The sequence below is a fragment of the Sparus aurata genome, chromosome 22 (genome assembly GCF_900880675.1).
Source record: "Sparus aurata chromosome 22, fSpaAur1.1, whole genome shotgun sequence".
NCBI classification, from domain to species: domain Eukaryota; kingdom Metazoa; phylum Chordata; class Actinopteri; order Spariformes; family Sparidae; genus Sparus; species Sparus aurata.
Window position 1 is genome coordinate 29385000 of NC_044208.1, and position 26322 is coordinate 29411321.

Sequence of the window (26322 nt, forward strand, 5' to 3'; positions counted from 1 at the left end):
TTATGTTAGTCAGTCAAAAGATATTTTTCGATTTGTAGTTTTGTTTTAAAGCGCTCAGTGAACTACATCGTCTCACTCAACACATGTCACCAACGACACTGTTGGCTGTGTAGTCTTTATAATGACGTATTTTCACAGTCTGATATTTCATTAGTTTGATGACAATCTGAGACTTTCTCAAGTTGAAACATCATCTTTTAAATCAAAAAACATCAAATGTGTAATTCATGGTGCAACCCAAGCAGGTCAAATAATGATTCATTCCTTCTCTAGTGTCCAAACTGTGTAGTTACCACGTCATGTGATGCACCGCAGCCCTAAAAGACTTCTTCCCATAAGCTTATGTTGTGAAAGAAGCAGATGTAAAATGGTGGAAACATGTTTCAGCTTTTCATTAGAATTAACGGGGCTCCACCTCCAAAACTGTTCCTGGTTTTAACATGAAGTCCTTGATGAACCCGCACTTCAGAGGAGAGGGGAGTGTAACATGATAACAGAAAGAGATATTTCATAGAATTTAGGGAATCTTTTGTTTGTGTGTTCATTTTATTTACTTTATTTACTCCATGATGTAAAGTATTTTCATCCATCTCTATGCTACGTACTCCGGTACAGTAGGTGGCGGTATGAACCTTAAAAGTCGTGGTTGCAACCCACAACCATAACACGAAGAAGAGCATGAGAACAGGGAGGAGCCAAGGACGTCATAAAACACACACACAGACACACACACACACACACAGACAGACACACACACACACAGACACAGGGAGGAACCCTGGAAGTGAAAGTGTTCAGTCAGACTCTATTTTGAGAGGACGGAGCAGAAGGAGAACAGCTGCAGTCTGAGACAGGGTGAGTGTTAAAAACACATTGTGATTATTTACTGTGACTTTACTTACTGTGAGTCAGTTTTCTCCCTGTGGACTGTGGAGGAAAGAAATGTTGGAGTGAAGTCAACAGTTTGATTCATCTGTGGACACAAAGTCCTGATTGGCTGAATAATACTCTTTAAACCTCCAGTAACCCAAGAAAACAAGCACAGGTGTGAAGAAACCTGAGCAGGTGGACTTCTGGCTGCTTTTATTATACTGTATAATGTGTGTGTGAAGGGGAGAGAGAGTGTGTGTTACTTGCTCTCTCCGTCTTGTGTGACCCTTGAACAAACTTGTTTCCTGATTCTTGTTAATGTTTAACTTCTCAGACTGACTTCAGCGCAGAAGATGAGTGATTGTGTGAAGGAGGAGGAGGACAGAGCAGAGTCTCCAGTATCCAGCTGTCTGTCTATGAACACTGACCAGTCCAAAGATCCTCCTCCAGCCTCTAGTGCTGAACCTGGACCATCAGACTGTGGACACTGGTTCTGCAGACAGTGCATCACATCATACTGGGACCAGTCTGCTTCACCAGGACACTCCTCCTGTCCCCAGTGTGGGAAAAGATCCAGAACAAGAGCTGGACTGCAGACAGCCAGTCTGACCAGCACTGTACAAAGTAAGACTATATATCTCTCTGCTGATGTCTTCATGTCTGAACACACTACTTGTTGTTTTAATACATTTGTTATGTCTCACATTAACCAATCAGAAAGCAGTTTGTTCTCTGTATAGATTGAACAAGAGACCAAACAAACATCCAGTGAGGAAAAGTGCACTGCATCTATTTTCAGGCTACAGCAGAAGCTAATTAGCTGCTCAGTTTCAGCACATTAAACAGCTTCAAAATCAGAATCAGAATCAGAAATCCTTTAATGTCCCACAGATGGGTAAATTTGTTTGTCATAGCAGCGACAGAAAATAAAATGAAAAATAAAATGTAGCCAAAGCAGTTCAGTTCAAGAAACAGTGCTGTGCATCGAGGTGAGCCCAACTAAATCTAGTTGGTACTGCCCCACCTCCAGCACCAGCACCTGTTCCTTCCCCCATGAGAGGAGACATTCCCTGTCCTGAAGACCAGTCTGATGTAATCAGTTCACCTTCCTTCTTTTGCATGAAACTGGCACACACCCGACCCCAACGCCTGTCCCTGCTGGTAGTCAGCCCACAGGGTGGCGTCTCCATGTAGTCAAAGACCAGCCACCAGATATTCACCAGAGACCTCCACTCCCAGGTTTAGCTCCAGAAAGGTGCCCTGATTTCTCTTTCCTGGTTCAGGTGCTGGAGCACCTTTGTGGCTGATTCATAGAGGTTCTTTGAATCCCTCTCAGTCTGGCCCCTCCTCTGGGGCTAATTAGCTTTGTGAGACCCTGCCAGGGGCTAATGCCCCCGACAACAGAGCTCCGAGGATCACAGGGACACACAAACCTCTCCACCACGTTAAGGTGGAAAGAACAGCAAAAATATTCTTATACTGATGGTTTTTAATGTGTACTGAAAAGACCATTGACTGCTGATTGTCAAATTGTATTTTTTGTCTCCCACTTTTTTCTCTTCTTTCAGTGAATGTTGGTCTGCAGGAGGTTTTCCATGAACATAAGATCAGTCTGAGGAGGAGATGTGAACATGTGACTGAAGGAAGTGATGTAACAGGAAGTGGAACCCTCCTTAACAAGATCTACACTGAGCTCTACATCACAGAGGGACAGAGTGGAGATGTTAATACCCAACATGAGATGAGGTATTTTGAGACAGATTCAGAGAAGAAGACCTTAAGTGAAACTCCAATCAGGTGCTGCGACATCTTTAAAGCCTCACCTGACCAACAGAGACGCATCAGAGTCGTTCTGACCAACGGCGTCGCTGGAGTTGGAAAAACCTTCTCGGTGCTGAAGTTCACTCTGGACTGGGCAGAGGGCTCCAAAAACCAAGATGTCAGTCTGCTGGTTCTGCTGTCGTTCAGGGAGCTGAACCTGATCAGAGATGAGCAGTACAGTCTTCTCAGGCTGCTCCATGTTTTCCATCCAACATTACAGAAGGTGACAGCAGAGAAGCTCGCTGTCTGTAAACTTCTCTTCATCTTTAACGGCCTGGATGAAAGCAGACTTTCACTGGATTTCAACAACCATGAGGTCGTGTCTGATGTCACACAGAAGTCATCAGTCAGCGTGCTGCTGACAAACCTCATCCAGGGGAAGCTGCTTCCCTCGGCTCTCGTCTGGATAACTTCCCGACCTGCGGCGGCCAATCAGATCCCTCCTTTATGTGTCGACAGGGTAACAGAAGTGCGAGGCTTCACTGACGTCCAGAAGGAGGAGTACTTCAGGAGGAGGTTCAGTGATGAAGATCTGTCCAGCAGAATCATCTCACACATCAAGACCTCCAGGAGCCTCCACATCATGTGTCTGATCCCAGTCTTCTGCTGGATCACTGCTACAGTTCTGGACCTATATGTTGACTACAGACCAGAGAGGAGAGCTGCCCAAGACCCTGACTGACATGTACTCACACTTCCTGCTGGTTCAGACAAACAGGAAGAAGCAGAAGTACGATGATGAATGTGAGACGAGTCCACAGGAGCTGACGGAGGCTGACAGGGAAGTTCTTCTGAAGCTGGGGAGGCTGTCGTTTGAACATCTGGAGACAGGAAACATCATGTTCTACCAAGAAGACCTGGAGCGCTGTGGTCTTAATGTCACAGAGGCCTCGGTGTTCTCAGGAGTTTGTACAGAGATCTTCAGAAGAGAGAGTGTGATCTTCCAGAAAACAGTCTACTGCTTTGTTCATCTGAGCGTTCAGGAGTTTCTGGCTGCAGTCTACATGTTCCACTGTTACACCAACAGGAACACAGAGGTAGTGAAGAACTTCCTCGGAGGATCGAGTCCCTCATCCCTGGATGAGTTCCTGAGGAGCGCCATGGAGGAATCCCTCAAAAGTAAAAATGGCCACCTGGACCTGTTTGTTCGCTTCCTTCATGGCCTCTCTCTGACATTCAACCAGAGACTCTTAGCAGGCCTGCTGGGTCAGACAGACAACAGTCCAGAATTCATCCAGAGAGCCATCAACAGCCTGAAGGAGATGAACAGTGATGAGATCTCTCCTGACAGAAGCATCAACATCTTCCACTGTCTGATGGAGATGAACGACCACTCAGTCCATCAGGAGATCCAAGAGTTCCTGAAGTCAGAGAACAGATCAGAGAAGAAACTCTCTGAGATCCACTGCTCAGCTCTGGCCTACATGCTGCAGATGTCAGAGGAGGTTCTGGATGAGTTGGACACAGAGAAATACAAGACATCATGGCAGGGAAAACGGAGACTGATTCCAGCTGTGAGGAACTGTAGAAAGGCTCGGTAAGTCCAGATGTGATTAACATTAAAGATCCTGGTAAAGCTGAAGCCTTCAGTGTTTAAGACAAACACTTTACACACATGCATTCTATAAAACCTCAACACCATACATGTTTTCCTGAACAAGTATGAAACCTGATTATTGGATCAATTCTCATCACCAAGCTCAGAGATTAAATGACATGTAGTCGTTTACTTTCCAACACATTTACTTCAGCCAGGTGAACTCCACCTGAGACACATTATTACCCATCAAATGATAATAACTCAATCTTTAGTACTAATCATACTATTGATGCAGTAGAAGACGTTGACTAAATTTAATTGGAGGTGAAAAACAGATGGAGTGACAGAATAAGATGCATCAAAGAACAAAATGCACACAAACACATAACTGAGGTAAACACATACGAGTGCAGTCACAACCTACAGTGAATTTACATAAAGCTCCATGAATATAAATCAACTCAAATCTGACACGTTTACGTTACAGTCACCTGGACACTTTAGTCCTGAACATCAATGTGCAGTTCATGTTGCTCAAGCCTAACCCTAACCCTCGGGGAGGTTCATTTATTTATTGATTTTCTTGATATAAGACTTTTAAAAGCAGTTACAAAGTGCTGTACACACATTAAACAGCAAAACAATGAAAGAGTCTCGAGAAAAAGCAAGTTTTACCCCAACAGTTACAAATATAAATATAAAGACGACAGAATGAATAAAACAAACCAAAATCAAACATGAAGATACAAACATCCACATCAGGGTTAAAAGCAGCTTTATTCAAGTGTGTTTTGGGGGCTGATATAAAATGGGGCCCTGATTCAGCCCCTCTGATCTCCTCAGGCAGGGAAAGTCTGGGGCCTCGTGGACAGAAGGAGCTCAAGTTTCAAACTACAAACCCTTTGATCAATGACTGACCAGCTCAGGCTGACCAGCTGACCATCTGAGCTTTGTGATGCAAAATGTATGAATCTGTTTTCACAATAAAGTGTCACATTTTATTGTTTTAATGTTCTATTATCTGTCAACACAGATTTATTGACTGTGGACTCTCAGAGAGGCACTGTGAAGTCGTGGCCTCAGCTCTGAAGTCCAACCCCTCCCATCTGACAGAGCTGGACCTGATAGACAACGAGCTGCAGGATTCAGGAGTGAAGCTTCTCTGTGCTGGACTGGAGAGTCCAAACTGCCGACTGAAGACTCTGAGGTCAGTTCATGTGTTTCTGTGTATCTATAAAATCCAGAACAGAAGTTTTAAGTTTCCTTCAGTTCACTTGTTTTCTGAATTTGTCTGAGCTCAAATCACAACAACTTTTTTAAAAGTTTGACAGTCTGAACAGTTTGTCTCCTAATTATATATCACACACACACACACACACACACACACACACACCTGAGAGATCAAAGACCTGAGACTTACCCATGTTTTGACGTTTGTTTCGGAGATGTGCTTGTATTGACACTTCGGGTTTAAGTGAATGAATAAACGTGAGTTTTGTTCATGTCGTAGTATGTTATTGCCTCGTTAATCTGTAAAACGTGTCGGCAGTGATGTGTGTTTCCCACTGTCAGGTCTGTTATCCTCACCTTGTTAAAGATACAGTGTTATTTCCTGCAGCTGTAGAGTTGTTTATGCTTAGCTGTTTGCTATTTGTGAATGTTGCTCTAGTCCTTAATTGCTCACTGAGAGCCGACATGTGCACCGTCTATGAGCTCCTGTTTCTGTATCCCTCGCTTAGCCAGCAAAGGGCAGATTCTTATCCCAGCTGCTTCACACTCGGCTCAAAACTGCCCCAGGATATGCTGGAGGCCCTGGCTCGAAGGAGCCAACAAGACAACATCATTTGCTAAAAGCAGAGATGAGATCCAGTGGCTCCCGAACCAGACCCCCTCCAGCCCGTGGCTGCACCTAGAAATTCTATCTAGAAAAAATAATGAACAGAACGGGTGACAAAGGGCAGCCCTGCTGGAGTCCAACATGCACCAGGAACAGGTCTGACTTACTGCTGGCAATGCGAGCCAAGCTCCTGCTCCGGTCGTACAGGGACCATACAGAAACTGAGCAAAGGGCCTCTGACCCCATACTCCTGAATGCGATGAGGGACACAGTAAAAAGCCTTCTCCAAGTCCACAAACCACATGTGGACTGGTTGGGTAAACTCCCATGAACCCTTGAGCACCCTGCGGAGGGTAGCGCTTGTCCAGTGTTCCACTGCCAGGACAAAAACCTGGACGAAAAACATTGTTCCTCCTGAATCCGAACTTTGACTATCGGCCGAATTCTCCTCTCCAGTGCCCTGGAATAGTCTTTCCCAGGGAGGCTGAGTAGTATGATTGCCCAATAGTTGGAACACACCCTCCGGTCCCCCTTTTCAAATAGAGGGACCACGACCCTGGTCTGCCAGTCCAGAGGCACTGTCCCCGACTGCCACGCGATGCTGTCAGCCAAGACAGCCCCACAACATCCAGAGACTTGAGATACTCAGGGCGGATCTCATCCATCCCCGGAGCTTTGCCACTGAGAAGCTTCCAAACTACCTCAGTGACTTTGGATTGAGTGATAAGGAATTAACCTTTGAGTCCCCAGCCTCTGCTTCCTCTATGGAAGGCGTGTCAGTGGGATTGAGGAGATCCTCGAAGTATTTCTTCCCCCACCCGACAATGTCCCCAGTCGAGATCAACAGCTCCCCACTGCTTCCCCTGGAGAACTGCTTCCCTTTCCTGAGGCGCCGGATGGTTTGCCAGAATTTCTTCGAGGTCGACCGGTAGTCCTCCTCCATGGCCTCCCCCAACTTTTCCCAGACCCGTGTTTTTGCTTCTGCGACTGCCGCCCGTGCTGCCAGGAGTCGCCCGAGCTAACCAGGCTCAATAGGACTCTTTCTTTAGCTTGACAGAACGGGCACCAGGGACCTTACAGCCACAGCTTCAAACAGTCGCGTCAACAATGGAAGTGGAGAACATGGTCCAGTCGGACTCAATGTCCCCAGCCTCCCTTGGGATCTGGTCAAAGCTCTCCCGGAGGTGGGAGTTGAAGACCTCCCCGACAGAGGGTTACATCAGATGTTCCCAGCATACCCTCACGATGCGTTTGGGTCTGCCAAGTCTGTCCAGCTTCCCTCTCTGCCAGCGGATCGGACTCACCACCAGGTGGTGATCAGTTGACAGCTCAGCCCTTCTCTTTACCTGAATGTGCAAGACATACAGTCGGAGGTCAGATGACATAACGACAAAGTTATAGGGTGTCCTCATGCCACGTGCACTGATGGACACCCTTATGCTTGAACATGGTGTTTGTTATGGACAAACTGTGACTAGCACAGAAATCCAGCAACAGAACACCACTCGGGTTCAGATCGGGGAGGCCATTCCGCCCAATCACCCCCCTCCAGGTAAAGCTGTCGTTGCCCGCATGAGCATTGAAGTCCCCCAGTAGAACAACTGGGACTCGGCCACCAGGCACTCGCCTGCGAGCCCCAACCCCAGGCCTGGCTCTGGGGTGAGGCCCCGGTGACACCATTCCGGGCAACGTGCACTTCCTGGTTCTCAACTCTTTCATAAGGGGCTTTGGAACTGCTCTTAGTCTGACCCATTACCTAAGACCTGTTTGCCTTGGGAGAACCTACCAAGAGCATTAAGCCCCAGACAGCATAGTTCCTACGATCATTCAGTTGATCAAACCCCTTCACCACGGTAAGGTGGCGGTTCAATGAGAGGTTCAAGCAGCATGTTGTCATTAATATTAATGAGAGCTCTGTTTCATTTTCTGTATTTGACAGTGTTGAACCTGAACAAAATATTAAACACTGATTGATTTCAAGCAGGAACATTCCCTTTTAAACTTCCATAAAAAATTTTCTTTATTCAGATTGATCGAATGTAGTTTGTCAGAGATCAGCTGTGCTTCTCTGGCATCAGCTCTGAAGTCAAACCCCTCCCATCTGACAGAGCTGGAACTGACTCACAACGAGCTGCAGGATTCAGGAGTGAAGCTTCTCTGTGCTGGACTGGAGAGTCCAAACTGTCGACTGGAGACTCTGAGGTCAGTTCATGTGTTTCTGTGTCGATCTATGAAATTTAAATCCATAACAGAAGTTCACAACAACTCAGTTTAAAGTTTGACAGTCTGAACAATTTGACCCCTAATTATATATTTATATCAGACACACACACCTGAGAGATCAAAGATCTGAGACTTACCTGTGTTTGACGTGTGTTTCGGAGGTGTGCTTGTATTGACACTCCGGGTTTAAGCGAATGAAGAAACGTGAGTTTATCGTTCATGTCGTAGTATGTTATTGCCTCGTTAACCTGTTAAAACGTGTCGGCAGTGATGTGTGTGTTTCTTGCTGTTGTGTCTGTTATCCTCACCTTGTTAAAGATACAGTGTGATTTCCTGCAGCTGTAAAGTTGTCTATGCGTAGCTATGTGCTATTTGTGAATGTTGCTCTAATCTCGATTGCTCTTTGAGCTCCTGTTTCTGTATCCATCACTTAGCCAGCAAAGGGCAGTGTAAGCCCATTCACCTCATGTTTATCTTAATATTCATGCATTTGGTCATTTGGGGATCAATTTGGATGTATACACAACAGATAATGGTGTATACATTTATGTTTATTGTTCAGTGGAAATAATATTGCTTGTTGTTCTTATTTCAGAACTGTGTACACCTGTGTGTGTGTGTGACCCTCTGAGTTTCTAAATAAAGCCCCACCACCTGAAATAGATGCCGGTTTTCTTTCCCTCTTGTGTCCTGACTGACACACCATCTTGGATGCTATTATCACATTAAAGAATCAGCCTTAGTTCAATACCTCCCTTACAGTCCCAATGAATTAACTTCAAATTATTATGGCCATAAAACATAAATGTAACCATCCACAGTAAACCCAACTCAAAATGTGGTTTTCTACTGGCCTTGTTCAAAACGAAACTTTAACAAGTCAAAACAATGAATTCAGTGCAATGTTCATTTAACCTTGTTTTGTTATTATTTACTGTCAATTTACTTTTGTTATAACACAAAAATGTAAATCCTTGGAGCTGAAGGGGTAGCGGGTGAGTTAATGGCCGACTGCAGAGAATTGCAGAAGAGGAAGAATCATCTGGAACGAGACTCGACATTCAACTATGTTAATAACATATACATTTAAATTGTCTAATCCAATGTTCAATCAGTTTCTGTGGGTTTTTATTTGGCTGCACAACATGAGTTTGTATAGATGGAGCCTCTGGTGGAGCTGCAGAGTTTAAGAGGTGACATCACTACGTTATTGAATCAGCAGCATGTTGTCATTAATATTAATGAGAGCTCTGTTTCACTTTGTGTATTTGTACATTTGTGTGTTTCTACATTCTAAACCTTCTTCAGCTCTGAACAGATTATTAAACACTGAATTATTTCAAGCAGCAACATTGTCTTTTAAACTTACATCATTTATTCTTTATTCAGACTCTGGGACTGCAGTTTGTCAGATATCAGCTGTGCTTCTCTGGCCTCAGCTCTGAAGTCCAACCCCTCCCATCTGAGAGAGCTTGAGCTGAGTCACAACAAGCTGCAGGATTCAGGAGTGAAGCTTCTCACTGCTGGACTGGAGAGTCCAAACTGTCGACTGGAGACTCTGAGGTCAGTTCATGTGTTTCTGTGTATCTACAACATTTTATTAATATACATTTTTCACTCTCTCTCTTGCTCGACCACACATTCTCTACACACAGCACACAAATGTGGTTGTTCATCACAACAAAGAAACTAGCTTTACCTGAGAAAGGCTGCAGGCAGCGAGACAGAAGACTGCTGATAAGGTAGAAAGTGAAATGTTACTTCAGAGCGTGGAGGACGAGATGACTCTGGCTGTTCCCACTGACCAATCAGTGGTCTGCAGTGTGTTAACTCCACCTTTTATTCCCTATAGACGTCTTCATCATCTATTTGCACTTTTCCTTCTAGCTTCTGAAAATAAAAACACAAATATTGTGTTTTCTTCTCTGTCAGGCAACAACAAACGTGTGTTTGTTCCAAACCTTATAAGCCAAAAAACACTTTCTGCGATTATAGCACCACCTAGTGTTAGAAATTCCCAACCACAATAGATTATAAAATGTTTTGCCAGGTGTGACCTATATTCCAAATTTGCTGAGTTTTGGGATATGTTTAGGCAGTGAAAAATGTGATAATTTGAAAAATGGGACATATGCTCAGGCCCTAATTACACTGCTGATCAGTGTTGGGAACAACGGCGTTAGAATAAATGGTGTTACTAACGGCGTTACTTTTTTCAGTAACAGGTATACTAACTAATTACTATTTCCACTGTTACAATGCAGTTACCGTTACCGACTATTAAATGTGTCGCTTTACAAACTAAGGCTGATCATTGAAGCTGTTGTCATCCGACTCAGCTCTCAGCCATCGGAGCGGCAAAGCTGTTTTTTTCCTCCGGTGAGGGCGGAGGGAGGGGCGAGACAACCGCATAAGTGATGATGATTGTCTCTCCAACTGTGAGTGAGAGTTCTAAATCCAATCAGTGGCAGTGTTCAGTTTACACACAAGCCACACATGCACACAGCAGCCACACACACACAAACTAGCAGAGGTTAACTGCAGCAATGGCGAGTTAGGAGATAAAGTTAACGTTTTCAAAGTGGAAGTACAGACACTACTTTAATCTCCTTTGTCCACGTCCATTGTAAGCAACTCTGATCTAATGAAGCATCTCTCAATGGCACACGCTTCTACAAAACTAACACTGGCCAAAAACTCTGTTGCTGATGCTGTTGATGATGATAGCAGGCCAGGTGTGGCTAACGTGAGCTCCGCTTACAGCTTCACAAGAACTTGTGACACAGACTGAACTGAATGCAATGATAGACAGGTATGTTGTTGAGAACTTGCTCCCGTTATCAACAGTTGACTCAGACTCCTTCAGAGCCTCACTGGCAAGATATCGGGGAGAGCAGGTGCTGGTCTGCCATGCAGAAAGACATTTTCTAAATACATATGTAGATGCCGAGTACGCTAAAATGCCCAGCTCAAAAGGGGGAAGAAATAAAAGTAGCGCAATAGTTACTTTTCCTGGTAACTAATTACTTCCATATTGGAGTAATTCCGTTACTAACTCAGTTACTTTTTGGGAGAAGTAACTAGTAACTATAACTAACTACTTTTTAAAAGTACCGTGCCCAGCACTGCTGCTTATGAATTGCAAGTGTGACACAATTATTTCACACACACTGTTGTTGTTCTCTCATGTTTAAATCCATTTGAATATTTATTGTAAAGCGTGGTTAATACTTTGAAAACATTATTCCAAACTGCTTAAATGTTAGTGTTCATGTCATCGTTTCTGAAGGGGATTTGACCACATAGATTCTGTCCTGATTCTTACTGAGCATCTTGTTCTTCCTCATATTTAAAACATATCTAATATAACATAAAAACTTCAAAACTGTTTTATTCTCTGTCAACATTTTCATCAGTGATTTGCATTTTTCCTTCTTGCTTCTGAAAATAAAAATTTGACAGTGTTGAACCTGCATCCTGTTGGGTTCAGGTGTTTGGAGTTTCATTTTCTTAACGTCTACATTCTAAACCTTCTTCAGCTCTCAACAGATTATTAAACACTGAATGGTTTCAAGCAGGAACATTGTCTTCTAAACTTACATAATTTATTCTTTATTCAGATTGTTTAGCTGTAGTTTGTCAGAGATCAGCTGTGCTTCTCTGGCCTCAGCTCTGAAGTCCAACTCGTCCCATATGAGAGACCTGGAGCTGAGTTACAACGACCAGCTGAAGGATTCAGGAGTGAAGCTGCTGTGTTCTCGACTGGAGAGTCCAAACTGTCGACTGGAGACTCTGAGGTCAGACATAATTGTTTCCTTCTGTGCTCAGATTAATAATATGTGAAAGTTGTGTGGACACTAAACTGCAGACATGAGGCTGATATTTTACTGATCCACACTAATCATAAAGTCTGTTTTCTTCTTCTTTGGTTTTGTCCATTTACTGTGGCAGAGCAATGTGGAGCTGCACATGTAAAACCTTCATATAACAATATGAATAATTCACTCTAAACATCCTCAACTGTTGATCTTCATCTAAGATTCCAAATCATGTTCTTTTAAAATTATTTTTTAAAGTAATAAGAAAGATACATACTACAATGAAACGTTAAATAATCTTTATTTTAACTATCAGACAATAACAAGTATATTCAGAATTGTATTTATGCAACATTTTAATGAAGCTTTGTGATGTTTATACTGACTGCATATTTACATTGTGAAGTTACAACATTTATTCTTTCTCCAGATTGGAGAGCTGCAGTTTGTCAGAGATCAGCTGTGCTTCTCTTGCCACAGCTCTGAAGTCCAACCCCTCCCATCTGAGAGAGCTGAACCTGAGTGTCAACAAGCTGCAGGATTCAGGAGTGAAGCTTCTCTGTGCTGGACTGGAGAATCCAAACTGTCGACTGGAGACTCTGAGGTCAGTTCATGTGTTTCTGTGTTGATCTATAAAATGTAATTAACTTACATTTATTGCTCTCTCTCTTGCCCGACCACAAATTCTCTACACACAGCAAACCTATTGGTTGTTCATCACAACAAGGAAACTAGCTTTACTTGAGAAAGGCTGCAGGCAAGCGAGACAGAAGACTGCTGAAAAGGTAGAAAGTGAAATGTTACTTCAAACCGTGGAGGACGAGACGACTCTGGCTGTTCCCACTGACCAATCAGTGGTCTGCAGTGTGTTAACTCCATCTTTTAGCATGGGATCAGTGTGCATCAGTGAAGCTAAAAGTGTTCATAGCTGTTTCAGACAGCCAAAGGTGGAGCGAAGAGCTGCTGGAGGCTCAACAATGGTTTAAATATGGAGGTAATTTCTCACATGTTCTCTCCTGGAAGACATTGGAAGTGTTTCACTCAGTTCATATTTTAAAGTGACAGAAATAGTTGTGTAACAAATGAAAAAAGAGCTGAGAGAGAAGTTGAAACCTGGGCTCTATCTTACCTCCACTCTGCTCACCAAACACAGAGTGAGGAAAGTGTTAATGTTTGTGTGTCAGGTTTGTAAAGTGACGCAAATTGTTGGACACAGACCCCCTAATGTGACATCAGAAAGGTGTGGCCCCCTGCAAAGATTGAAATCTCTGAGAAGAAAGTGTTGAATCTTTGGAAAAATTAGGTTGGATGATGTTTAGGTCACGTTGGACAAAAAACACATGAGTGTAATGTAATCTCTGATTGAACACACTGCACGTGTTGAATGTGTGAAACTCTGAAGACAAACTTTGATAACAATGAAAATATTACACTGCTGATGAATTATAAGTGTGACACAATTATTTCACACATACTTTTGTTGTTCTCACAAATTTAAATCCACTTCAATATTTATTTAAAACCATGCTTAACACTTTGAAAACATTATTCCAAACTGTTTAACTCTTAGTGTTCATGTCATCAGTTCTGAAGGGGATTTGACCACATAGATTCTGTCCTGATTGACACTGAGCATCTTGTTCTGCTTCATATTTAAAACATATATAAGGTCAAAACTTCAGCACTGTTTTATTCTCTATCAACCTCTTCATCACTGATTTGCACTTTTCTTTCTTGCTTCTAAAAATAAAAACACAAACGCTGTGTTTGTTCCAAACCTTTATGATGATATGTGACGTCTGTACTGAGTTAAAAAATGCAATTCAGGATGGCCCTTATGTGAAAGCTGTTGGTGAGAGAGTTGATTTTTGAGTATCTTCAAATTCTGATGCTTTGGGATGGAGGCCGACCCGACCTACAATCTCAAATTCAAATTCAACTATGTTAATAACAGGAGCTTTAAATAGTAGAATCAAATATTAAATCAGTTTCTGTGGGTTTTTATTTTGCTGCACAACATGAGTTTGTATAGACTGAGCCTCTGGTGGAGCTGCAGAGTTTAAGAGGTGACATCACTACACCGTTATTGAAGCAGCAGCACGTTGTCATTAATATTAATGAGAGCTCTGTTTCACTTTGTGTATTTGACAGTGTTGAACCTGCATCCTGTTGGGTTCTGGTGTTTGGAGTTTCATTTTCTAAACGTCTACATTCTAAACCTTCTTCAGCTCTGAACAGATTATTAAACATTGAATGATTTCAAGCAGAAACATTGTCTTTTAAACTTACATCATTTCTTCTTTATTCAGACTGATCGATTGCAGTTTGTCAGATATCAGCTGTGCTTCTCTGGCCTCAGCTCTGAAGTCCAACTGCTCCCATCTGAGAGAGCTGGACCTGAGTTACAATGATCTGCTGGATTCAGGAGTGACTCTTCTCTCTGCGGGACTGGAGAGTCCAAATTGCCGACTCGAGACTCTGGGGTCAGTTCATATGTTTCAGTGTATCTATAAAATGAAATACATTTTTAAATTAATTTAAATGTTTCGCTCTCTCTTTTGCTCGACCACACATTCTCTACACACATAACACACATGTGGTTGTTCATCAAAACAAGGAAACCGACTTTACTTAAGAAATACGGTTGTTCATCTCTTGTGTTAGGTCGACACAATACAAATCTGGACACACTGTCAACGATCCGATGCATTACAGATGCAGCAACTTCCAATGTGATATGATACGATTCACACCTCAATCATGATGCAGTGTGATTCAACACAAAGCGAGTTGATGTGACACGATGGGATTGGACAATGCAAATGAATGATGCCACGCAAGTCAATGAGTTTGATCATTCATTAATCAACTAAAATTCAGACCTTTTACAAACTGGCCTTTTTTTCACAGATCCTGTAAAGTGTTCTCTGTTTCAAGTTAACAGTACAGTGCACTTTGAATATACTCGGCTCACTGAATTAAGGATTCATTCTGTGATAAAGAATCTTAAGTTCATCAGGACCAGTTAAGTGCAAAATGGAAAACTAGAACACTTTTAAAGCAACCTGTAGGCTAACTCACCAGTAAGTATCACAAACCAATTTTTATATCATGATCAATAACAAGGAATTAAACTTTCACAAAGAGGTCTTTGTAACTGTGCACACATAGAAAATGAACTAGTATTAGCGTTCACATGCTGCTGTAAACGAACATCAGCCTCACTGTCACGATAACTGTCAGGACAGTAAGAACTATTTAAGGCTGGATATATTTACAAATAAAAAACTCTGTAGCCTCGGTTACTTGGTCGTTGAACGAGTGGAGCTGTTAGCCAGCGGGGCATGGAAAATACTTGCTATACTTTGTCCACCGCTCTTGGGGGTGGAAACGCTGGCTGTTGATGAATCTGAAGCGGGATGGGGAATGCCAGTTCACTGAAAAACATCGAACAGATTATTAAACACTGAATGATCTCAAGCAGGAGCATTGTCTTTTAAACTTCCATCATTTATTCTTTATTCAGATTGTTGAGCTGCAGGTTGTCAGAGATCAGCTGTGCTTCTCTGGCCTCAGCTCTGAAGTCCAACCCCTCCCATCTGAGAGAGCTGAACCTGACTCTCAACAAGCTGCTGGATTCAGGAGTGAAGCTTCTCTGTACTGGACTGAAGAGTCAAAACTGTCGACTGGAGACTCTGAGGTCAGACATCATTTTTTCCTTCTGTGCTCAGATTATTATGATGTGAAAGTTGTGTTGACACTAAACTGCAGACATCAGGCTGATATTATACTGATCCACACTGAGCATGTTAATGCTAAAATCTGTTTTCATCTTCTGTGGTTTAGTCCATTGCCTGTGGCAGAGCAATGTGGAGCAGCATTATAATGAAGTTTTGTGACTTTTATACTAACTGAATATTTAAATTGTGAAGTTACAACATTTATTCTTTATCCAGATTGGGGAGCTGCAGTTTGTCAGAGATCAGCTGTGCTTCTCTGGCCTCAGCTTTGAAGTCCAACCCCTCCTATCTGAGAGAGCTGGAGCTGAGCGGGAACGACCTGCAGGATTCAGGAGTGAAGCTGCTGTCTGAACGTGTGGAGAGTCCAAACTGTCGACTGGAGACTCTGAGGTCAGTTCATGTGTTTCTGTGTCTCTATAAAATGTATTTAATTTACAGTTACAGTTACAGTGCTCGACCACACATTCTCTACACACAGCACAAAGTGGTTGTTCATCACAACAAGGAATCTAGCTTTACTTGAGAAAGTCTGCAGGCAGCAAGACAGAAGATGCTGAAAAGGTAGAAAGTGAAATGTTACTTCAAAGCGTGGAGGAGAGAGAACTTGTGGAGAGTCTAAACTGTAGACTCCTCACTGTGAGGTCAGTAGAGAGTTGGAATCAGTCCGTGCTGGTTTCAGCAGTACTGTAATAAACAGTCATTATCAAAGTAAAGATCCAGCATTTCCTGCTTTCCTCAGTGAAGCTCTGAGAGGAGAACGGTGACAGGCTTGTTGTTCTGTTGGACAGAAAGAGATAGAGGGGAACAGTCCGCCAATCAGACAAGCCAGAAGCTTGTTTTGATCCTTTGTTTGAGTTGAAGTGAAGATGACTGTTGTTGTTGTGTTCATGTCTACAGGAAGTAAAGCTTGATCACAGCTGACAGCATCACAGGATGTGTAGAGACAGCGGTCCTCATCCATCAAACTGTTGTAGTATCAAATCTTTTTTCTCTCATTTCAGCACTGAACAACTGATCAGTCCGTCTGTGTCACAGCTCTCAGGTCTACGGTGGCCCTATAGGTCAAAACACAACAACATTCCACAAAACATAAAACTGTCACCAGAGACGTGGGTTCTGTCCAATAAAAAACAAGAACGCCGACCCACCTTTTCCATAATCTTAAGTGTGGTTGTGTTTCGACCTTCAGGGCCACCGTACAGATCAGCCTGGCAAACCACTGACTCTTATTTCAAGAACCATAGTTACATTTAGTAACCATCTGGTTTTCTCACAGACCAGAACCTCTGCTGAAGTCCAGTAACCACAGCTGATGATGACTGTTCAGTCTTTGTATGAACATGTAGGAGCTTTAACATCAAATATTTATCTGTCTTTTGTTTTATACACACAATTTTTAAACAGACTCTATATTTACATATTAGTAATATTTAAAAGTAGATGAAATATTCAGGTGTGACTGAGACTCTGGTTTTTAACAACAGTAAATCATCATTAAAGTGTTTCTGCAGTCATGATGCGTTCAGGGACTCTGAGCAGTTTATTTCACTGTGTACTTCAGTGAAACTTGCAAAGTAAACACACGTGATTTTTCTGCAGGTCTGTGAGCTTCACTCCAACACATTAACATGAAGCTGTAAGGAAGCTGGCTACACTACACAGCCGCTCCACTTGTGGTCTGAACAGGACTGAAGTCCTGCTGGTCTTTATATCACTGACTGACAGCTGATGGAGGGAGTCTCTGTAAACACTCATGTATCACTTCTGCTCTCTCTGATTCTCTCATCAGCTGGTGGTGGTGATCTCTGTCAGTGTGAGTGTTGAGAAAGGTGGAGGTGTTGAGAGGATCAGCTGTGTCCCGATGATCCAGAGAGGTTGAAGCAGCACCATCAGCTGGTGGGTGGAGAGGCTCTGACTGGGTGGAGAGGAGAGCTTCATCCAGCAGTGACTGACAGACCAATCACAACACGTGGAGATGACTGTCAGTGCTGCAGTGTGAACTGCTCTGAGATCAGCTCCACTGTCCAGTCCAGCATCATCCCTGTGTTCCTCTGGATGTGACAGATTGTCATCAGTGTATCTGGACTGCTCTGCTGCATCTGCCAATGAGCCGTCACGTTAGGAGCAGACAAAATAATGACTTAATTACACGTTAAGAGAGACTTGATGTTCTGTGCAGTTAGCTGGGAAAATATGTGCAGATATCAGCGTCGCCTAAAAGGCAAAAATCCAATATTGTTAATCCGTTGTGTAAATCTACAGTCATTTAAAGTGTCCACAGGTTAAACTAGTGTGAACTTGTGTAAAGTCTGTGCTCGTCTCTGTTTTCTGGGACTTTATTTTCCTCTGAGGACCAAAAGTTTGTATTATGACCTCATTAATATTGTAAATATTAAAATTCTTCTATAAAACTACTCAGTGCTCCTTTAAATTGTGTTGTTGATCTGTACAGACAAACAGTATTACATCATATTAATACTAACAGAGAATAGATGTTATAATGACATTAAAATGTCTTTATTTTTACATTAAACCCAATCATAATGATGTTCATCACTTTGTCATTGTAAAGTCAAACTAACAAAAAGTTTTTCAGTATCCAGATTTGTTCACTCTGCTCAAAGATTTTTTTGCAAACAGTTACGACACAAAACTTTCCAGAGCAGCAACATGAGAGTTATAGTTCACCTGACACAAACACCAGTGTGTCACATGATCCTCGTCTGACTGCAGATTAGTGTCTTTGTTGCGCAGTTATACACATTCACAGGAAGAGCAGCTCTCCCTTTTCCTGTTTACAACGTCCTCCGTAACAACCAGCAACTTTGATACAGCGACTGAGGGTCAGACATGTTTAATCAAACAGGAGCCCGAACACGTATCAGGTATGTTTTGCAGAGACCTGAAACCTGAACAAAGAGGCAGATCAGAGGACAGCTACGTCTTCTCTTCCCGTTTTCAACATCTGTTGTAGCTATGGCGACCACAGACGCCTTCAACTCACGGTCGCCAGTTAACATGGACCCGTGTTAATCCCAAACACCGGAAATATTCAGCACACTCCTCTGCAGAAATACAGAGTTGCAGGAGAAGACGTTCATTTGGTTACAATGGCAGAGAAAATGCAGCCAGCGTTACTTGTAACAGCTCACCCCGCTAAAAAGGCAAAGAAAAGAAAGCCTGAGGCAGGAAAGGCTGCGACGAAAAAGGCTCTGGATAAAGAAAGAAGTCGGGCCGAGTCAACATCTGTGCGGAGTTTGAGCGGTGGAGACAACTGGGGCATGTGAAGGGCTTGAACAGTGATGCAGAGGTCGCTCTCTTTCTGTTGGACAGGTAATTATTTGTTTTGTTTCAGGGAGATGTGTTATTTTCATGAAATATGTGAGGTTTGCCAACTTGGCTACGTTTGTAGCTCGTATTAGCCAAATGTTAACGTTAACGTTGTGTGTTGTTTTTAGCCATGAGAATGGCTAATGAGTCGGCCCAGTTTCCACTGGATACGGTCCGCTGCGTTGTGGCTCCGATCCGGTTTTGCTCCGCCTTCCCGCAATCCCCACCGGTTGCGGTTTGAGTCCGCAACGGCGCAGTACGGTAGACAGCTGGCCTCACGGTGTGTGCTGGTGTCAACACTGAGTGTTTTATTTTGAGAAGTAACCGGATGTAATTTGTTATTTTGTCGCTTGACTTCCTGTCTGCTCCGTGCTAAATTCAGCTGAATTGCTGCGTCATAGCTCTCCAGTATTGTAGACCCTAGCTTTAATAAGGAAGGACTAAAGGACTGGACAAATGCAAGCCACTAGGTGAAGGTTCATGAGCCAGGAGCACAATACCCACATGGCAACAAGGAAGGAGCTGAAGATCGTTTTGCAAAGCGGCTGACAATAGATAAGAGAGAGGCGGCACTCTGAGGCTGAGAGATAATGTTTGCACAATGCCTTATTTATGTTGTGTTTTTATCACTTGTTTCTTTCTTTGGTTTTTATTTGGTGTGATATTTTTGACTTAAAAGAAATAAAATCTTGAATACATACATGCAGTTTCTGTGTGAGTGTATGATTGTGAAATTGACGGCTAAGATCTTGCCTAGGGCACCAAATTACTCAGGGTGAAGCTGCCAGCTCAGGTGAAGCATCACAGGTAAAGTCAATAACGTATATATCCAATATTTATTTCATAAAATTGTATCATTTCAAATAATATACAGTTCATAGACTTACAGACTTACTGCTTTAGCTTGAAAGCTGACATAAATCTGTTCATTGTAGCCTATATGTCAGGTTTCTGTTCCTCTATAACCCTCCTCTCGGTCATGTGCATTTGTCTACAAAGAAGCCAGCCAGAAATCAATCAGTGGATCGATGATTATCATACACACATTATGACGTGTATATTGTGTAGTCTTATTTGTCATAAACAACAGATTACGGGTTACGGGGCGCATTTGTGTCGCGGTGCTGCAGAGACAAGAGCTGGGACACCGGGTCGGAGGCTCCATTCTCCATGTAACAAGTTACAAGTCGTTAATTTAACCAGCACTATTACTCTGAAGCTGTTTAATTAACACAAAAATGAACCATAAGGCAAATGTCCCGCATAGTTTATTTTTAGCCTCTTTCCATCTGTGCTCCTCTGATCAGAGCAGCGTCTATAGCAACTGTCTGTTTTATAGAAATTTACACAATTTATCATCAAAATCGTATTTTGATCAACATTATGTCTCAAATTAATTATTTGATATTTTGCAGGTCAGTAACTAGCACAAGCCAACTTGTAATGCTAGTAATAGTAGCACTAACTTCGCGTTACCGACATGTTGTTAGCTTGCAAGCTAAAGCAGTAAGTCTGTAAGTCCATGAACTGCATATTATTTTAAATAGTACAATTTTATGAATAAATACTGGACACTAGGGCTGGGCGATATATCGATATAAAACTTATATCGATATATTTTTGAAATGTGATATGGAATTAGACCATATCGCATACATCGATATAGTTCAAATTTGCGCTGTGGTCCTTGCTCCGGGCAAACCGCTGACCCGGAGCTCTCTGCACTGCTCCCCCGCCCCTCCTCCTTCATGCACAGAGAGGGGAGGGGCTGGAACAGACACTCCGGCACTCTTCAACAAACACTTTGGTGGCCGCCGTTGCCCTGCACTTTGGCCTTGATACCCCGTGAAAAAATATCATTGCACGGCCACCGGTCAGCGTAGCGAGCTTGCCTTTAATTACAGCCACCTGAGTGCACAGTAGTCACTCACAGTAACTTCAGTGAGTTCACAGTTCGCGCAGGTGGAGTCTCATCATCACGATGATCTCACGTGAAAGCCTCTCAAACAGCAGCAGCGTCTCAAAACAGAAGAACGAAGAGTCCTGCACGGGTCTTATTTTGCAAACCCGCACCTGGCTGTATCCGCCATACTTAAAACCGGATCCGGCCCGTTTTCCGACAGTATCAGAAATTACATTCCGCACCCGAGCCGACCCGCTATAAATTGATACCGACGCCCAAACCACACCCAAAGCAAAATTAGACAGACGCAATTTTTAAAAGTGTGAAAGTGTGTATGAGTGTGCGCGCGCCACATACAGCAAGGGGGGGGGGCAGAGCAGACTGACCGGGAGTGAGAGATGCTTTGCTCAGCAGCAGCATGTCACTCAAATATACAGGACATATTCTCTACCTCTCAAGCGACTTTGAAGGGATTGGAAATTCGCACAGGCCTCCAGACGTTAGTCTGGGGTGGTGGTGGTAGTAATCTCACCAAGGGCACCAAATGGGCTAGAGGCGGCCCTGGTTGTACGGTTCAGGACAAATGGTTATTAAACCATTTGTCCTGGACCGTACAATGCGTAAACTGCTGTAATCGTCAGATTCGACACGTCTCGTTTCTTATCTTCCCTCCAATTTTCTGAGGCCCCCCTAGTGCCCCCTGGCGGCGCTCACTTTGAAAACCACTGGCATAGACAGTGGCCAAACTGTGTAATTAAAACGTCTCAGAACATGAGCTTCTTACTGTTACTCATTTAAATTACATTTTACAATCTTTGCAGTTACATCTGTGTTCATCTGTGAAGATTATCTTCATGAACAAAACCTGTAATATCATAAATTTGTGTTTGACAAAGATTATTTGTTGGCAATATTTTAAAATCCAATTCACAAATCCCACAAGATGTTGATGAGGGAACCGGGACGATCCTAACTTCCGGCTTAGCCTACAAAAATACGTCATGGCTACACTGCTCTATAGAGAGTTGAAGCCCACTCCTTCCAGTTTCCATCATGGGACCTTATTTTGGAAAAAACGTTGTATTGAAGTGAATTAGAGCTGTCCCAAATGATTATTTTTCAAACGATTAATCTAGCGATTATTTTTTCGATTAGTCGACTAATCTAACGATTAATTTAACGTTACATGACCAAACAAAAGTAACGTAGTAACTGTAACTGTCGTTGGTAACTTATATGAGAAAAAAAAATACAGCAGTTGTAGGCGGAGCAGCGTCTGTCCTCCCGCCTGTCCTACCAACTCTTCGTCACATTTCTGCCCGAAAAACAGCGTCTGTCACCGGCAAAAACCTTTAACTGACTCAAGTGGTTGTGTTGATAGAAATCACTGCGATGGTCAGCCTTTCCAACCAAGACTTCAGTGAACTTTCCCCCAGAAAACAGCCTCCGTCTCCGCAAGTGACAGAGTCACGCAGCGACCTGTTTACTGATTGCGATTATGTAATAATGTAATTTAGCGCGAAAAACGTAACTTTTTCACCTTCCAGGATGTTAAGGGGGCTGGGTTCTCAATCACTACACATTATAAACGGTCTGCGGGTTTAGATTGACAGGGGGGACACCTGGGAAACACCCGGACGTCATCATCATGACGGCAGCGCAGCTTTCTGTGTGAATTACATGGCGGTTCGTCTTTATTCCAGCGGAATTTATGACATCGATTACATCGATTACATCGACTACGTCGGCGCATCGTCCCAGCCCTAAAGTGAATCGAGAAAGACGAGTCATTTTTGGATCCAGCTTGATTTGTACCATGAATCACACATATGATGTTAGTCAGTCAAAAGATGCTTTTTCAATTTGTAGTTTTGTTTTTGTTTTGTAAGTTACAGGTTTCGGTGAGCGTTTAATGAGACGACGTCACTAACGACACTGTTGACTGTGAAGTCTCTATAATGACGTATTTTCACAGTCTGATATTTCATTAGTTTGATGACAATCTGAGACTTTCACAGTTTGTAAAATCATCTTTTAAATCAACAGACGTCATATGTGTCATCAGCTTTTCATTAGAATTAACGGAGCTCCACCTCCAAAAATGTTCCAGGTTTTAACATGAAGTCCTTGATGAACCTGCACTTCAGAGGAGAGGGGAGTGTAACATGATAACAGAGAAAGAGATATTGCATAGAATTTAGGAATCTTTTGCTCGTGTGTTCATTTTATTTAATTTGTTTACTCCATGATGTAAAGTATTTTCGTCCATCTCCATTCTACATACAGTACAGTAGGTAGTGGTAGGAACCTTAAAAGTCATGGTTGCAACCCGCCAAAAAATCAGAAGAAGAACATGAGAACAGGGAGGAAGCCTTAAAGTGAAAGTATTCAGACAGACTCCATTTTAAGAGGACGGAGCAGAAGGAGAACAGCGTTTGAGTCAGTTTTCTCCCTGTGGACTGTGGAGGAAAGAAATGTTGGAGTGAAGTCAACAGTTTGATTCATCTGTGGACACAAAGTCCTGATTGGCTGAATAATACTCTTTAAACCTCCAGTAACCCAAGAAAACAAGCACAGGTGTGAAGAAACCTGAGCAGGTGGACTTCTGGCTGCTTTTATTATACTGTATAATGTGTGTGTGAAGGGGAGAGAGAGTGTGTGTTACTTCCTGCTCTCTCCTTCTTGTGTGACTCTTGAACAAACTTGTTTCCTGATTCTTGTTACTGTTTCACCTCTCAGACTGACTTCAGAGCAGAAGATGAGTGATTGTGTGAAGGAGGAGGAGGACAGAGCAGAGTCTCCAGTATCCAGCTGTCTGTCTATGAACAGTGACCGGTCCAAAGATCCTCCAGACTTCAGTACTGAACCTGGACCATCAGACTCAAAGTAAGACAACTGATACTAACTCATTTATGTTTTCTGTTCCCTCTCTCACTCTCATGCTTTGTTTTGTTAGTTCTGTATTTTTATATTCAAAATTCATCTCAAATGTATTTTCTACCTAAATCTAACAGACTTTTCACGGCTCATGTTCCTCTTAATATCTGTGTATTAATATCTGTCAGTCTCCTAAAAAACAAAACTTTGAAAGCTCCTTTTTATCAACAGTAGCAGTAGTTTGTGTGTTTAGAGCTTCTTCAATTACTTTTCCATCAGAGACTTTCTCAAAATTGATGTGATATAAATACAAACATGTTGGTGTTTGCAGAGTTCAGTCCAACAGACAGAGAGCAGAGTCTCCAGTATCCAGCTGTCTGTCTATGAAGAGTGACTGGTCCAAACAACCTCCTCTAAACTTCAGTACTGAACCTGGACCATCAGACTCAAAGTAAGACAACTGATACTAACTCATTTATGTTTTCTGTTCCCTCTCTCACTGCCATGCTTTGTTTTGTTGATTCTGTATTTTTGTATTCAAAATTAATCTCAAATGTATTTTCTTCCTAAATCTAACAGACTTTTCACGGCTCATGTTCCTCTTAATATCTGTGGCAGCTGTCAGTCTCCTAAAAAGCTGTAATCTGATCTAAGAGGACAAAGAGAAACTTTGAAAGCTCCTTTTTATCAACAGTAGCAGTAGTTTGTGTGTTTAGAGCTTCTTAAATTACTTTTTCATCAGAGAATTTCTCAAAGATTCATGTGATATAAATACAAACATGTTGGTGTTTGCAGAGTTCAGTCCAACAGACAGAGAGCAGAGTCTCCAGTATCCAGCTGTCTGTCTATGAAGAGTGACTGGTCCAAACAACCTCCTCTAAACTTCAGTACTGAACCTGGACCATCAGACTCAAAGTAAGAGACTGTTCTTACTGTAAACTGACCTGATGATGATGATGCTTTCAGGATGAAGATAAAATGTTCTCTTAAAGAACTATTCCTGCAGATCCTGTTTCAAACTGAGATGATCTTAATCTGGTTTAATAGCCACAAACTGCAGAGCAGGTCGAGCTGCAGGAGGGATAGAGCGACGGGAGATCACCCACTTGTTAAACCATTACGACTGCTGTTGTTCTCTCACACTTACAAAATGCTAAAATGGTTCATCAGATAAACTTTAGTGGTCGTTAATATACCTTGAAAGCCCGCTCAAGTAAAGTCTATGTGTGGGAAACACTGTCATGTGTACGTGAGTGAGAGAGTGGCAGCCTTTTGATATCGTGTCGGTCCACCACAAATACATGAACGTGTGGGAAACTTCATTGATATGCACCTGTTGTGCATATTGATGAGCTAGTTTGTAGATCAACTTTATTGATTGTATTTATGAAGAAAACAGCAACAAAAAAATGAATCATGAAATTCAAAACCAAATTACCACCAGACGAACCAACATCAGAATAGTTTGTTTGTTTTTCTTTGTGGAAGTTTTGAAATACATGTATGTCTTCATTTAACAGTTAAGTGATGTCATAGTCAAAAAGTGATGTCATAGTCAAAAAGTGATGCCATAGTTAAATAGTGATGACATAGTGGTCGACCACAGTTATTGAGAACACTTTTAACTCCAGGTTCAAACTGCCTAAACAGAAGAGTTGTAATAACACAAACAGACATTTTCATTCCAGACTGAATGCTGAATTCAGTCAGAAAAGTAACAACAGTTTTACTGTCCTCTGTCAGCTGATCTGAGCTTCTCAACTGTGTCGACCAAATCTGGATATTTTTAGAAACAATCTACAAATGGTTTTAATTCTAAAGAAATGTTTTCACAGAGAGAAGAAGAGGAGGCATGTTTCTGTGGAGGAGCAGCCGTCCCGCTGTTCTTTGTGTCAGGACGTCCTGAAGGATCCAGTCTCTACCAGCTGTGGACACTGGTTCTGCAGACAGTGCATCACATCATACTGGGACCAGTCTGCTTCACCAGGACACTCCTCCTGTCCCCAGTGTGGGAAAAGATCCAGAACAAGCACTGGACTGCAGACAGCCAGTCTGAGCAGCACTGTACAAAGTAAGACTATATATCTGTCTGCTGATGTCTTCATGTCTGAACACACTACTTGTTGTTTTAATACATTTGTTATGTCTCACATTAACCAATCAGAAAGCAGTTTGTTCTCTGTATGCATAGATGGAGATGGAGAAGTGTCAGACAGCAGCTTGAGACAAAACAGCACTTTAAACAACAGTCCACATTAGCTTTCCTGCTAACATCTCCTCCTCCTTAACTTACAAACACACACCTCGTCCTGCAGATCCACTTGTTGAACAAGAGACCAAACAAACATCCAGTGAGGAAAAGT

General features: G+C 42.5%; 1 long non-coding RNA gene and 1 pseudogene across 1 annotated transcript; both read left to right on the plus strand.

The window, feature by feature from the left end:
* The first annotated feature begins 754 nt into the window (after positions 1 to 754).
* LOC115573888 (NACHT, LRR and PYD domains-containing protein 12-like) overlaps positions 755 to 26322 on the plus strand; it is a 45553-nt pseudogene continuing 19985 nt past the window's right edge.
* On the plus strand, positions 18569 to 24348 carry LOC115573889 (uncharacterized). The gene is made up of 3 exons (XR_003982369.1): positions 18569 to 19182; positions 23822 to 23968; positions 24291 to 24348. It is a non-coding gene; the product is annotated as an uncharacterized LOC115573889 (long non-coding RNA).